We start from the raw sequence: 14,434 nt of genomic DNA on the forward strand, positions 1-14,434 counted from the left end.
AACGTGTGAGCTTCGTCGTCCTCAACGGTTGAGCCTTTGGCATCCTTGATATGTGAGCCTTCGGCATCCTCAACGGGTGAGCCTTCGGCGCCCTCAATGTGCGAGCCTTCAGCTATCTCCAAGTTGAGTCTGCCTTTGCCCTGGAATGAACTTTGTCATGTCAGTCCAAAGTGTGGTCCGCGCCTGGCCTTGGTTGGCTGTGGAGGGTGCCCTTCGAAACTAGCCTTAGAGTCTTCATACTTCCAAGTCTTCATTGTCCTGCCACATCCTGATGTCTTTGTCTGCCTTGAATTATCATCTGAATCCTCGTCCTGTGTCTTGTCCTCATCTGCCTTGTCCTCTGTCCGACCTGCTGTTTCCCGCCGCTCCCTAGCAGCAGTCCAAAAGGGCTTGGAACGGTCGGAGGACCATTCAGAGACCACTATTGCGTTGGTGGTCTCAAGGAAGCTTGCAGGTTCGGTCAAGGCTCAGGGTAAGGATGTTTCATCGCAAGGGCACACATTTCATCCCGCACTGGAGAACGCCCCCTGGTGCTCTCGTCCATCGCAGCGCAACAAAAACTGCAAGTTTATATTATACTTCACTACCATGCTTTTCCCATTTAATGTTCTGGTTGGCTTTACTGTCTACTTACATAATACTAGTAAAAAGGTTAATTACTGTTTTATTCTGGTGTGATGATTTTATCTGGTTTGTGGTGCCACAAGTAAGAAGTTATTTAGGAAGGGCACAGAACTGTGGTATCAGGGTGACCAGGACCCTTTCTCATCCCCCATTCAGGCTATGAACCCGAAGATAAATCATATTAATAAATATAATTTCTCATGAGGTACTCCCCACCCCAAGCATGGGGGTAATTCCTAGTCTGGTCCGGGGAGGGGGAGCGGTGGCACACACACCCACGTAATTGCGCACATTATTTAATTCCAGCGTATGAGCGCTCATACGCACATGTATGGGTGCCCATGCGTTTGTTTTAAAGTTACTGTTCCTGTATGGATTGTCATCCTCCATAAGCTCCTTGATCAAAAGACTTACAGGATTTTTAAAATTATGGTAAATTCTAAACAGCATAATTTAAAAAGAAATACAAGAAATGAACCTTATCTGAGAGATTTAGGGGCCATTATTTTACAGGATGTAAGGAACAGCAGTTTAAGTTTGAACAGCTTTTTTTTTTTTAGAATTGAAAGGCTTTTAATAAATAAATTCCTTTTGAGTTCTACTATCTTAAGCAACAGCAAAGTACATCTGTTTGTGGTCTAAACAGCTGTTGCCTGATTCATCTCCCATAGTACTCTGCACAATTACAGCAAATCTTCACCTAACGTCACCTGTGGAGCACAGCTGGAAATAGAGAAACGTTGCATGAGGATGTTGAAATGGTTTACTGTTCCTTCAATTCAGAGATGTTTTAATGGTGATGGGAATATTTGTCATGCATGCTTTAAAATGAAGAATTGGAATAAACGACCACTAATGATGTGTGCGGTTTGGAGTAACCGAAAAAGAAAATGCGAGCACTGCAGTGTAAGAAGAGGGATGAACTTTCCCTTTAATGGATTATCGAAATTTGTGACTAGCCAAGGTGAAATCATTTTAAATCCTGCAAACACACACTTGGAAATCCTGCCAGTTTTTCTTCTTTGATATGCCTTTGTAATTTCTTCTAAATGTATTATTTTTTCGCCTGTAACATTTGCAGATTTGAAGTCCCCCAGTGGGATGACTTGCCTTTAAGTTGCCCAGCTGTGTATTTGAGCTCTGAGAGCCACACTTCAACACCACAACCCTGGGCACCACCTTCTGGTGCCCAGTGCTTGCCAAGCTTAAAGTGTAGCAGCTTCTGACTAGAAGTGACAATAGCCAAAATGGCAGTGTGGAACGCGGCAGGAGAGAGCAACAGAGACAAAAAGGAGGAAGAAGGAGAAGAAAGAGAGACAGCAAATACAGAGGTAGGTACTGGAGAGGGAGAAGAGGCAACTGAAGGCAGAGTGGAGGGCGAGAGAGAGAAAGACAGAGGATAGGGCTGAAAACAAATTGTAGCTGGTGTTCCAAGGTTAATACCTGAACAGCTAAAGGATTCTTGTACATTACCCTGGTGTGTGAGTCCTGCACAGGTGGGGCCATAAAAGTATTTATAAGTTCTTTGGGGCAGGAACCCTGACTAGCTCTTTTCTGTTCCCATTTCCCCAGGGTGTGAATCCTTTGGCTTGGAGGGAAAGGATTCCTTTCAAGTTCCAGTACAGAGGTGGCTAACTTCCTCTTGGTTATCCCTGGGATGGGAGGTAATCTCTCTTCTCTGTGAGTACTGTGTGCCCAAATGAAGACGCTGGGCCCACTGGGTTAGTGTCCAAACTTATAATTTACTGAATAAGATAGCTGCAGATGGCATAATAAATATGCTTCCAGCACCACAGGTTTTCTTCTCTCAGTTCCAGTATTCACCTCTCTCTGTGCAGGAATATTTGAAAGGGCAAGGGATCCTACCATCCTCCTGGATTAGGTGAGATGGGCAGGAAGACCCCTTCCATGGATGGCCAAAAATCCTGTCCTTGCACAGAGAGTAAACTTTCTTTCTCCCCAGAGGCTGAAGACTCCTGATTAGTGTCCTCTATGCTCTTTACGGTTCTTGTACTCACAGTTAGCAATTCTTCCACTTCCTCGGAATTATACAGGTTCAGTCTCTCCTCTGGATCCCTTATGAGGCAGCCAAAAATCTTCCTCCAGGATGTCTCAACTTAATGTCCTTTTCCCTTAACTGAATATAACACTGGAGTTACAACTCCTCACAATGGGTCGTCAGCTCTGAAGGCAGGTCTTCCCCATCCCTGGGCATCCCAAACTCAGGGTTCCCCATGCCCTGAATCCAAGAAAGGCTCAGGTGTTCAGTTAGCCTCCTACTATGAAAAGCTCAAAATCCCAAAAACAATCTGAAGGGATACCCACACCATCTAGGGAGTAGGCTGGCAGGACCACCCTCCCGACCCTGGTCAGGAATCCCAGGCTGGGATAGCCTGTTTCCTCCAATAGGGCCTGAAAATACAATAAAAGGTAAGCACCTTCTACCTACTAACTTTCCAAAAATCATACAAGACTGCCTTCAGATTCTCTGGAGAGAGATGTTATAAAACCTCCTAAAGGGACAGCCATTCCCAGGCCCCTCAGAAGGAAGGACTGGCATTTAATGGGTCCTCCCCCCATCTTCTAACCCAATGGATCTCAACCGTTTTTTCAGCCGGGACACACCTGACAGATGGTTCTCACATGCGTGACACATTGAACATGTGACCATCACAGGGCTAAATGTAAACATGCACTCTGCATCCACAGGAATCCCCTCATCCCCCAGCAATGAGTGCAGAGCAGATCTAGGGCATTACCCTGTACAACTCACCATACAAAAAAGATATTCTGGTTCTGATGACATCTTAGTAAAAGCAAAACAAACTCCCTTTACTGGCAGGCACAATACCCCTCCTTATGAAAAGACAGTAATTTACCACTAATGCATATCTTATTGAGAAAACACAACAAATAAAATTGATACAAATGCCTAATGCTAGTAAAATACCTCATCTCAGTCAAACACACAGAACTGACCTTCACCAAGTACAGAAAGACCACAAATTATAAATATGGAGACAAACTGGAATGGAAACCCAAAACAGCCACTCTGCATGCAGTGCAAACCTGGAGAAATGGAAAGAGAAATATAGCACCTAACATAGTCCCAGGATCTGCAATAATGCACACAAACTAATCCACACAAAGTTAAACCTGTATTATGGAACTCATTCAAACAGTAACAACCCTACCTATGAAAAGGAAACACTACAAATATTAAACCAGGGCCTAAACACTAATTAGAGCCCCACACAGAAATAATTATAAAGCTATACTAAAAATGTTACAAAACAGCTGCTGAACAGAATAGCATCCAACAATTAAAAACTCATTAAAACTATTAAAACATGTCCAAATATCAATAAAATATTTTAAAACAGCAGACATAGTATAATACCCAATAATTAAAATGGCAGTCAATCAAGAAAAATAAACTTTAAAAGCCACCTTTACTTACCCTCTCCAGCAACTCTCCTACTCCTTTCCCTTCCAGGCCAATAGCACTCACCAGAAGCAGCAAGGGCTGCGGAAACTCTGTCCTCACAGTCCTCTTCCTTAGCGCCCACAACCAGTCACTCACATACACACATACACACACACACCCAATCATCTTCCTGACCAGTCTCTCTCTCTCTCACACACAGAAACACAGCACCACCACACACCCTGACCAGTCTCTCTCTCAATCACCCTCATGGTCTCTTATATACAAGCTCTCAACCACACACAAATGCTCTCGCACCATTCACACCAGCTCTCACCCAGGCACCCATTCACACCCACACATCCAAGCTCTCACCCAGGCACCCATTCACACCCAAGCTCTCGCCCAGGCACCCATTCACATCCCCACACACAAGCTCTCACCCAGGCACCCATTCACACCCACACACCAAGCTCTCACCATCAAACCTCTTCTTCCTTCACTGCAGGGATGGGCTCCAGTTCTGCCACGGCTTTACTCAGAGGGCCTTCTTTTTTGGTGCCATTGGGATGGGCTCCCGTGGCAGCCTTGCCTCGTCGGGGTTCGACACTGCCATTCCTCCCACCCCACCCCCTTGCTACGTGATGCCCCTTCTTCCTGCCTCACTGGACAATCAGAGGCTTCCTCCCTTCTTCCTACTCCCACTGGCAGGTAGAAGGGAGGAGGCTTCCTATTGGCCTGCCTCACTGCCCAATGGGGCTTCCCATTGGGCAGTGAGGGTAGGAAGAAAGGAGCCTTCCCATTGGCCCACAGGGGTTGGCAAAAGGGAGAAGGGAAGTACAACCAGGGCAGTGAGACACCGGGAGCTGCGACACACCTGCTGGTGCTTGGCGACACACTGGTGTATTGCGACGCACAGGTTGAGAATCGCTGCACTAACCTATCTTGTTAGTATTCCTGGGGATACTGGTAACGGAAGAATGGCTCTCAGTTACATATTTATGTTTCATATTTATAAAGCCTACCCACCACAGAAACAAATAACAAGGAATACAATTGATAAACCACACCAGAAAAATGCAATCAATAAAAATATACAACAGAAAAAGCAACACTATATCTCATAACAGAATATGCTAGAAAAACATACCAACAAATCAATAAATAAAATTAACAATAACAGCCTAAAGATTTCAGCCAGAAGCAACAATAATAACAAACCTGCAACCAGAAGCAGATATGTACAGAATGCTGGCTTCTCATTTAAAGCAGCGATCAATGCAGACAATTCTTAGAAACAGAAAACAAATGCTCTGTTCCAGGGGCATAGGGTGACTGCTTAAGTTGGTGCTGCACCAGAAAATTTGTTACTGTTATGTACCCTAGAACACAGCATGCCCTCCTACATTACCTTGTGAGCACTACTGTCTTTGATGCAAAAAGCCAATCAAATGTATGCTCATAGCAACACAATCCTTAGAGGGAACATCAGCTAAACCCTTAAAATAAACACCTAATATACTAACAGCAGTTACAATAAAATATGTGAATGGAAAAATATTTTGCAAGTGAAATTAATGAAGAGCAAACTTCTGTTTACAATAGAAATGAGGACGAGATAACTATAATGCCATAAAAGCCAGTGATAAGTACCATCATTTTCACAGCAAGAATTAAAGTTACACGAGAACTGGACCTTTAAAATACAGACAGACCCTCACCAAATACAGAATAGAAATGTGCCAACAAAAACTGAATTGAAAACCTCAAGCCCAATTGTGTTATGCAGTGCAACAGTGGAAAAACAGAAACATCATCATTCCGTTCAAAACGTCAAGCAATAAAATTGGAGGTATAAATCATCATTCATTTTAAAACTATGCTAATAAAAAGATTAAATGTCAAAACAGCTGATGAACATCCAATTAAAAAAACTTGCATAAATTTGTTCTAATATTTCCCAAACACCAATAAAATATTTCAAAACCTATGATGAATAAAACATCCAATAATTAAATCATTTCTAATATTAAAAACAAATTTAAAAACAATAAAAACATTAAATTACACTCAATAATTAAAACAAGTAAGGATATTAAAAAATCTCCTCCTTTCCATACCTGGCATCTTTTGATTTCTGATCACCCTGAGATTAGCACGCATCAGGGGAGGTAGGGCTGCACAAACTATCTTCTCTCCCTCCTTCACTCACACACACATACTAACACATTCATTCTTTCAGACACTCCCTCTCTCATATACATGCCAATGCTTTCAAACACACTCCCTCTCTCACATACAGGCTTGCTCTCTCTCTCACACACACACACTCTGTGTGTGCGCCATGTGCCTGTCAGAACCTGTTTGTGACACATAGGCTCTGACAGGCATGCGCTCACACACATAGGCTCTCATAGACACACAATATGCACACAGCCTCTAAACACAGACACATACACACACAGTCTCTCGCATACATGTCTCTTACAGACAAATACACACACCCACAAGCTCTCACACAGACATGCACACAGGCACACAAAATCTCACACAGACATGCACACAGGCTCTCATACATACAAGCTCTCATACAGACATATACATACACCCACAGGCTCTCACAAAGTCAAACACACATACATGCACACAAGATCTCACACAGACACACATGCATACACACAGGCTCTCACAGACCCATACATATATCCACAAGCTCTCACACAGATATATACATACAAACACATATGGTCTCCTGTTGGCTTCAGGCCATGCCCCACCAGCCTCCTCTTCACTCATGGCCCCACTATCCTCTACTTTGGCCATGGTGGATTGGGATCTGCCATGGCTCCGACAGCCTCCTCTTCGCTTTGGGCCATGATGGAATGGGGTCTGCCACGGCCCTGGTGGCCTCCTCTTTGCTTCAGGCTGTAGCGGGATGGGCACTGCCCTGGCTCCACCAGGCTTTCTGCACTTGGAGGGGGGCAATATGTGCGTGCACATAGGAAAAGTTGTGCACAAGCGCACATGTGCAGATTAGAGATGCATTCATGTGCGAGCGCAGAACTTTTCCCACGTACACGTGCAACTTAAAGGGAACATTAGTAGAGGTGGTTAGCAACACTATTGTTCTGGGGGAGAGCCAAGAAAGATGCAATAGCTTCCCAATTTGGTGATGCATGGCTCACCCCATTTTAAAGTTGGTGGTGCCCTTGGACCACTGTGCAGTATGAATGCTATGCCCTGTCTCTGTTAAATGTTGGGCCAGGGATGCATTTTTAGAAAAAAAGATATGGAAGAAACTTCAGTGAGATAAGTGTGCATTTTTATTTGCAAACTTAAAAAAAGAGATAGTGCTTGGACTATTTCCTACACAAAAAATGGACATTTGTTAGGACCTATGATTATATTTGTGATGCTTAAGATTAGTATTGTAGTGCATTTATGTTATGAAGTCCTAATATCACTTATATGCAAAATATTGTTTTTGGATACTGAGTGAATTTTTTTGGTTTGTTTATTTGATTTTTTCACTCATTGAGGTTTTATTCTTTATACAGTATTATCACAAACTATCTGAGTGTCCATGATTCTCTGAGCAGGCAGAAGATCTTCTAGGCCCTTTTTGCGTTGCTTTGTTCACCATCTCAATGTACTATTTGTGTAAACAGCACTGATGATCTCTCTGAGGTGTATACTGCAGCAATAACTATGCTGGAAGCTATGATGGTTTCCAATATAATCTTCACTGATGTGTATGGTGTAATGATTGAAACATTCTTTGCAGAGGTATTTCCTAATCATGATGTTACACTATTGAGTCTTAATAAATTTGTGACTTCTTTTCTCTTGTCAAATAATAAAAATCACATTAGTCAAATTTTCCAGTCCTGAATTTGATCTTCCACCCTTCCTACATAGTTTATGCAAGCCTTATCTTCCTTCCTATGGAACTGGAAATTTAAGTTAATAGACTTAAATATTGTACATATATCCAGTGAAACAATCTCTTATCTTCTACCTTTCCAAAAGAACTTCTCCTATCTTTTCTCATTTCATAGTACCTGGATGGTACTGGTTGTTCTCCTCCTCTCCTACCTGCAGTAGATATAAGTGAATGCTAATTGGGATCCACAATGACGTCTTTCTCCTCTTCTCTCTCTTCTTCTCCCTCTGGACACCTGAAGGTCATCCCTCCTTAAAGATACTCAGTGAGGCAACCCTCCTTTGGATATTAAACCAAACTGAAACTGAGCCTCTAGAGCAGGGAAAATCCAGCAAACTCAAAAGTATACTAAAAGAGGAACCAAAATAACTGTGACATGGAAGATGGAAAATCTCCCATCTCAAGAAAGAAAAAGTTCCCTAAACATGGTCCTTAAATGAAGGAAAGCCCTCTGGCTCTTCATCTGCACCAGGACTCACTCCCTGAGCACCCAGAGGATTTACCCATTAAACAAAAGAAATGAGGGACAGCCATGATATGCTATCCCTTGTATCATAAACTTCCACAATGTTATATGGTGGCAATGATTCATATTAGTACAAGATCTTACCATTTATTCTCTCCTACATGGGAAAGCTAACTACCAACACTAGCTTCCTGTTCCTCCCAAACAACAAAGTGGTCCAATTCATTCTGGTAGACAGCCTTTAGGTCTCTACAATCGTATAAGATGGGAACTGTGCAGTAGAGAGGCCAAGTGCAGATGTGAGATACTATTCCACTCATGCTGACTGTTTGGCATGAGGGAGAAAAGGAAAAAGGTCAGGGATCATTGTGTGCAGGCCCGGTGCAACCGGGTGTGCATACTGTGCATTTGCATGGGGCGGCACACCCGGGAGGCAGCAGGCCAGCAGCAGCAGGAGATGCCTCAGGGCCACCGGCGAAGCTTAACCCGCCAGCGGCTGAAGAAGCAGAGAGGCTGCAGGCTGCCGGCTGAGCTCAATCGCCAGTGGCTGAAGGAGAGGCCTGTGTTTTTATATGCATGTGCGTGCGCCTGTGCACAGCTTCTGCTCCCCCGCCCCGCTCCAAGCAGGAAGGCCAGTGGGCTGTGATGCAGCTCATCCCACCATGGCCCAATGACAACAGGAAACCCTGTGTGTATGAGTGTGTGAGTGGGAGTGGGAGCCTGGGTGTGTCTCTGTGCGAGCATGTGTGTGGGTGTCTATATGAGAGCTTATGTGTTTGTGTCTGTGTTAGAGCCTATGTGTGTGTTTGTGTGTCTGTGTCTATGTGACAGCCTATGTGTCTGTGTGAGCGTGTGTGTATCTGTGTGAGAGCCTATGTACCTGTGAATATGTGTCTGTGAGAGCCTGTATGCTTCTGTGTGTGTTGGTGTATGTTTGTGTGCCTGTGAGAGCCTATGGGTCGCATAGGCTCTCATAGGCACACAAACACACACCCAGAGTATTTGTGAGGGAGAAGGAGCCTGTGTATGAGAGAGAGAGTGTGTGAGAGAATGAATGTGTTATTGTGCGGCCCTACCTCCCCCAATCCACGATAATCTCAGGGTGGCTGGAAATCAAAAGATCCCAGCTATGGAGAGCAGGAGATTTTAAAATCCTTATTGGTTTTAATTACTGGGTGTAATTTGATGTTTCTGCTCTTTTGAAATATTTAATTTTTTGAGGGGAAAATAGAACATTTTTTAGTTACTGGACTTTTTATTCTTTAGATGTTTTGAAATATTTTATTGGTGTTTGGGAAATTTTGGATGTTCTATTTATTAACTGGTTTGAAATATTCATTCTTTCTATGAATATGATTTTACTAGTATGATTGATTTTTTATATTGATTTTATTATTTAATGTTTTAAGGAGAATGGTAATGTTCCTGTTTTTCCATTGTTGCTCTGCATGAAGAGGCTGGCTTTGTGACTCTCATGGTATTCTTACACAGTTTAGTGAATTACCCCCTATGTTTCTAGATAAGCTATGAGGCAGTTAAACTGTTGGAGTTGAGGGTTGGTGATAAGATTGCCAACAGTTTTGATGTTGTCTTTGTCTTGTTTATTTAATTGGGTTTGAAGACATTTAGGCCAGGACTTCCCAAACTCTTACCCAATGTGACCCCCATTTTAGCCCGTTGAGAATTCATATGACCCCAGAGGACGAGCAAAATAAATCAGCAGGGGTGTGAACCAGGGGCGGATTGTGGGAAAATAGTGGCCCGGGGGATTTTTCTCCATACTGGCCCATGGGTACCCAATTACACATACAGTTTGGTGAGTCATCAAATACAGAATAAAGGGACCATAAAATATACACAGAAATGCACAGACAAACTGAACTGGAAATCACAACAAGTTAGACTGTATGTAATGCAGCAATGGAAAAACAGAAAATAACATCATTCCTCATAAAACATCAAACAATAAAATCAAGAACTATAAAACATCACAATAGGAAAATCATACTAAAATATATATTTCAAAACTGCTGATGAATAGAACCTCCAGTAATTTAACTCAGGGAAATTTTCAAAAATTTGTATATAAGACCAATAAAATATTTCAAAAAGAGCAGATATCAAATAATATTCAATAATTAAAACTAATAAGAATTTTAAAAAGCCCCTGCTGTCCCCTTCTGTGGGAGCTCTTGATTTCCAGTCACCCTGATATTGTCGAGGATTAGGAGGTTATCCTCTCTCTCACACATACTCCTGTCCATTCTCTCTCACACATATACTGTCACATACATACACATTCATGCTCTTATTTCCACCATAACCTCTCGCTCTCACTGACACTGACACACTCTCAGGCTCTAAGACACTCTCTCCCCCTCCATACACAAACTCTTACTCCCTTGGATTTTCTCATACACACTCATGCTCTCACACTCACTGGCTCCCTCACATACACACCCAGGCAAGCTCCCAGTCATTCTCACACACACACACTGACCCCCAGGCAGGCTCCCATTCATTTTCACACCACTCCCTCCCCATCCCCCAGGCATGCACACATTCATTCTCACACACACAGAGACCCCCAGACAGGCACCCATGCATTCACACACATATACACCCCCAGGCAGAGTCCCATTCATACACATGCACACACTAAAGGCAGACCCCCTCTCTTTTGCCAGCAACCTCGGAACCTCTCTCATTCCTCTGCTGTCACTGTCACTGCTGCCACATGGCTATTGGGGAGGTGCCGATTGCTGCTACTGACACTGAAGCTCATTCTGCCGCCTCCTCTGTGCAGGCCCCGTGGGCTTCCACTTTCTCCATGCTGATCTCGTACATTGTGAGATCTGCATAGAGAAAGTGCTATTCTTGCACGTTCCCAAAGATTACATGTGCCAATCTCTAAAAAGTAATTTTTTATTTTTTTTTTACCTTTGCTGTCTGATCTTAGTTTTCTAATTGGTTGGTCACAGGCTTTTTTTTTCCACCTTCCCTTTCTTATTTTTTTTTTGCCAATTCCTTTTATATTGTCTTTTTTTTTCTGTTTCTTTTCTCTCCATCTTCTTCCCTCAAACACACAGTCAGGTTCTCATTCTCACTTGCATTTCTCTCTCTCTCACACACACACACACACACACACACACAGGCTCTCACTGTCACATGCTCTCTCATATAAAATCATTTATACACACAGTCTCTCACTGGCACATGCTGTCTGACTCTCACACACACAGGCTCTCTCTCACTCCCACATGCTGTCTTGCTCAAGCACAGGCTCTCACTGTCACATGCTGTCTGACTCTCACACACACAGGCTCTCTCTCACTCCCACATGCTGTCTTGCTCAAGCACAGGCTCTCACTGTCACATGCTGTCTCTCGTACAATCATTCATACACACAGGCTCTCACTATCACATACTGTCTCTCTCACACACACAGAGGCTCTCACATGCTGTCTCTGCAAACATTCAGGTCCTCACTCCCACACACAGTCTCTCAACTCATCTCATACATGCACACACACCCACACCCTCTACAGACCCTCAGCCTCTCTCTCACCTCTGGGCCTCCTAGTCATGGGTTGCCGCAGGATGGACTCTGCAGCGGCCCTGCTACCGGGCCTCTTCCTCTTCTCGGGCCTCTGTGACTTGGGATTCGTGGCGGCCTGTAAGCGCTGCTCCTCTTCTGCACGCGCTGCTGCTCCTCCTCCTTCCTGCCCACGTGGCTCCGGCAACGTTTACTTCTGGGGCCGCACAGGCAGGAAGGAGGAGGAGCATCAGTGAGTTTAAACACAATCTTTTTCTTCAGGCCGTGGTGACGTGAGCCTCACCACGGCCCTGCCGATCTGCCTGTCGCAGCGCCACATGAGCCTCCCTGTGCCTGGGGGCATTGGCTCCCCTCGGGATACCACTGCTCGCGGTGCCCCAGGCCTAGTGCTTCCACCGGCCCTGCCCGCAGATTTCTCTTCAGGCTGCAGCGCCAGCAGACCCTCTTCTTGTCTTTGGCCGAGAAGTTTAAAAAAAAAAAATCACGTCATGGGAACGACCGGCCCACCGGGGGAAGCCCGATCCCCCGATAGGCCAATCCGCCCCTGGTCTGAACCCTTCCAAACATCACTCCATTCTCACCCTCCTCACACGCCAGTTGATCCTCTCTCTCAACCTCCACCCCTCTTCACTTAATTTCCTCCCTTCCGGCAGTCCCCTTCTTAAATGCCCGTCATTCCTCATCTCCCTAACCCATCCTCTCTCTTTCACCCCCTCCAGCCCTTTTTGCATCCCCACCATTGATCCCCTCTCATTCCCAAGCCCTTATCTTAACCCCTAACAGATCCTCTTTGATCTGCTCCCTCTTACCCCACTCCAGTTCCTCTCTTACAGCCCTCTCACCCCACCCCAGCCCTGTCTTACATCGATCTGTCATTCCCCCACTCACATCATCCGGAGTCCATCCTTTTCCTCCTGATCCAACCCTCAAACACCTCCTGCATCTGATCCCTCTCTTTAAACAGCCCCTGCTCCAAATAATGTCTCTTGGCCTGAGTCAGCGACAACATTTTCTTTTGGGCCCCGGGCCAAATGTGGACAACAACTGATGGGAAAGAGAAGGAAGGCTGATGTCGGGGATGATAATCTTCTTTTAGTTAGGTTTAGTGTTGGGTGAGGAGACAGGAGCAGTGGCAGTCTCTACTGACCCAGTAACATTGATCTCTCCCCTCCCCTCATGGCTGATCTGAAACCCAGTGAGGATCTGCAAGCGGCAGCAGCAGCATAGCGATGAAAGTCAGTGCAGAGCCTCCGACCCAGTGGAAGCTCCCAGGCCTTGCAATGCCCCCCCCCCCCCCCCCCCGATCCCTCCTCACTCAGGTCTTCCAGTTACCACAGAAAACCATGGGGAGGGCAGGCCATCTCCGATTTCCACCCTAGTGCTCTTGCTGCTAATGTCTGAAGAGCGCTGTTGTTTGAGGCACTTGTGGCCCCCAGCTGAGAATTCTGTGACCCCCCATATGGGGTCCCAACCCCCAGCTAGGGGCACCCTGATATAGAAGCTTTCCTGACTTAGTGCTAATTCTTTTTTCTTTTCTGATGAAACATTTTGTTATTACACAGCTCCGCTTTAAAGTTATATTCTCCAGGTTATGAAGCTTGTTGTTTATGAAGCCCAAATTATATTGGGTCTTGAGGCTACTTTAAACTGTGAGAAAAGATAAAAAGCCTTATGAAATGCTAGTGGTTTTGTTGTAATCCAAATTTATTTACTCATCAACTCAATTTTGTTTGGGCTCTGTTCTCGATTCCAGCCGCTTCTGACTTAAACGTGTCGGGGACTGGTCAAGACTTTAAGAGCAGGGGGCTTATTTTATCTGGCAATGCATGACTTTGGTGTTTGCCTGAATGCATAATTTTATTGAGGTATTTTAATTACATTATTTGCTTGTATAAGGAAAGCTTTTGCAAACGATGCATTTTACTGATGTCTGTAAACTGCTTTGAACAAAGTACGTTCTTGTAACTAGTGTACTCGCTGATGCCCCTGATCTAACCTGAACATGGAAAATCCTTGTACAGGCATAAAAAGAAGCGCCTATTTTAAATTAAATTAAATATGCCCACTGAGTCCAGTCTTCTTCTGAGCGCCTTACATATGGAAGGAAAACTGTGCAGCTCTAGCCTGTTTTGGAGCAATGAAAGGCATTTCTTCTCAACCCCAAAGGTGGTATTTGGCTCAATTTCTGGACTAGCAGCTTCCCTTGCATGCAGCTACAGTTTATCATCATACCCTAAACAAACATAAAAAAAAAAATCCCATGAGCACTCCTCATGACAGAAAACAAAATTAAAAAAAAAAAAATGATCAAAGTTAAACAGAAAAACTGGTAGCTCATACCAGTACCAAAAGATGCAATCGACGAGCGAGAAAATGTGGCAGAAAATAACTAGTCCCGACTGTATTGGTGCCACTGGC

This window comes from Rhinatrema bivittatum, chromosome 2, assembly GCF_901001135.1.
Source record: "Rhinatrema bivittatum chromosome 2, aRhiBiv1.1, whole genome shotgun sequence".
Classification (NCBI taxonomy): domain Eukaryota; kingdom Metazoa; phylum Chordata; class Amphibia; order Gymnophiona; family Rhinatrematidae; genus Rhinatrema; species Rhinatrema bivittatum.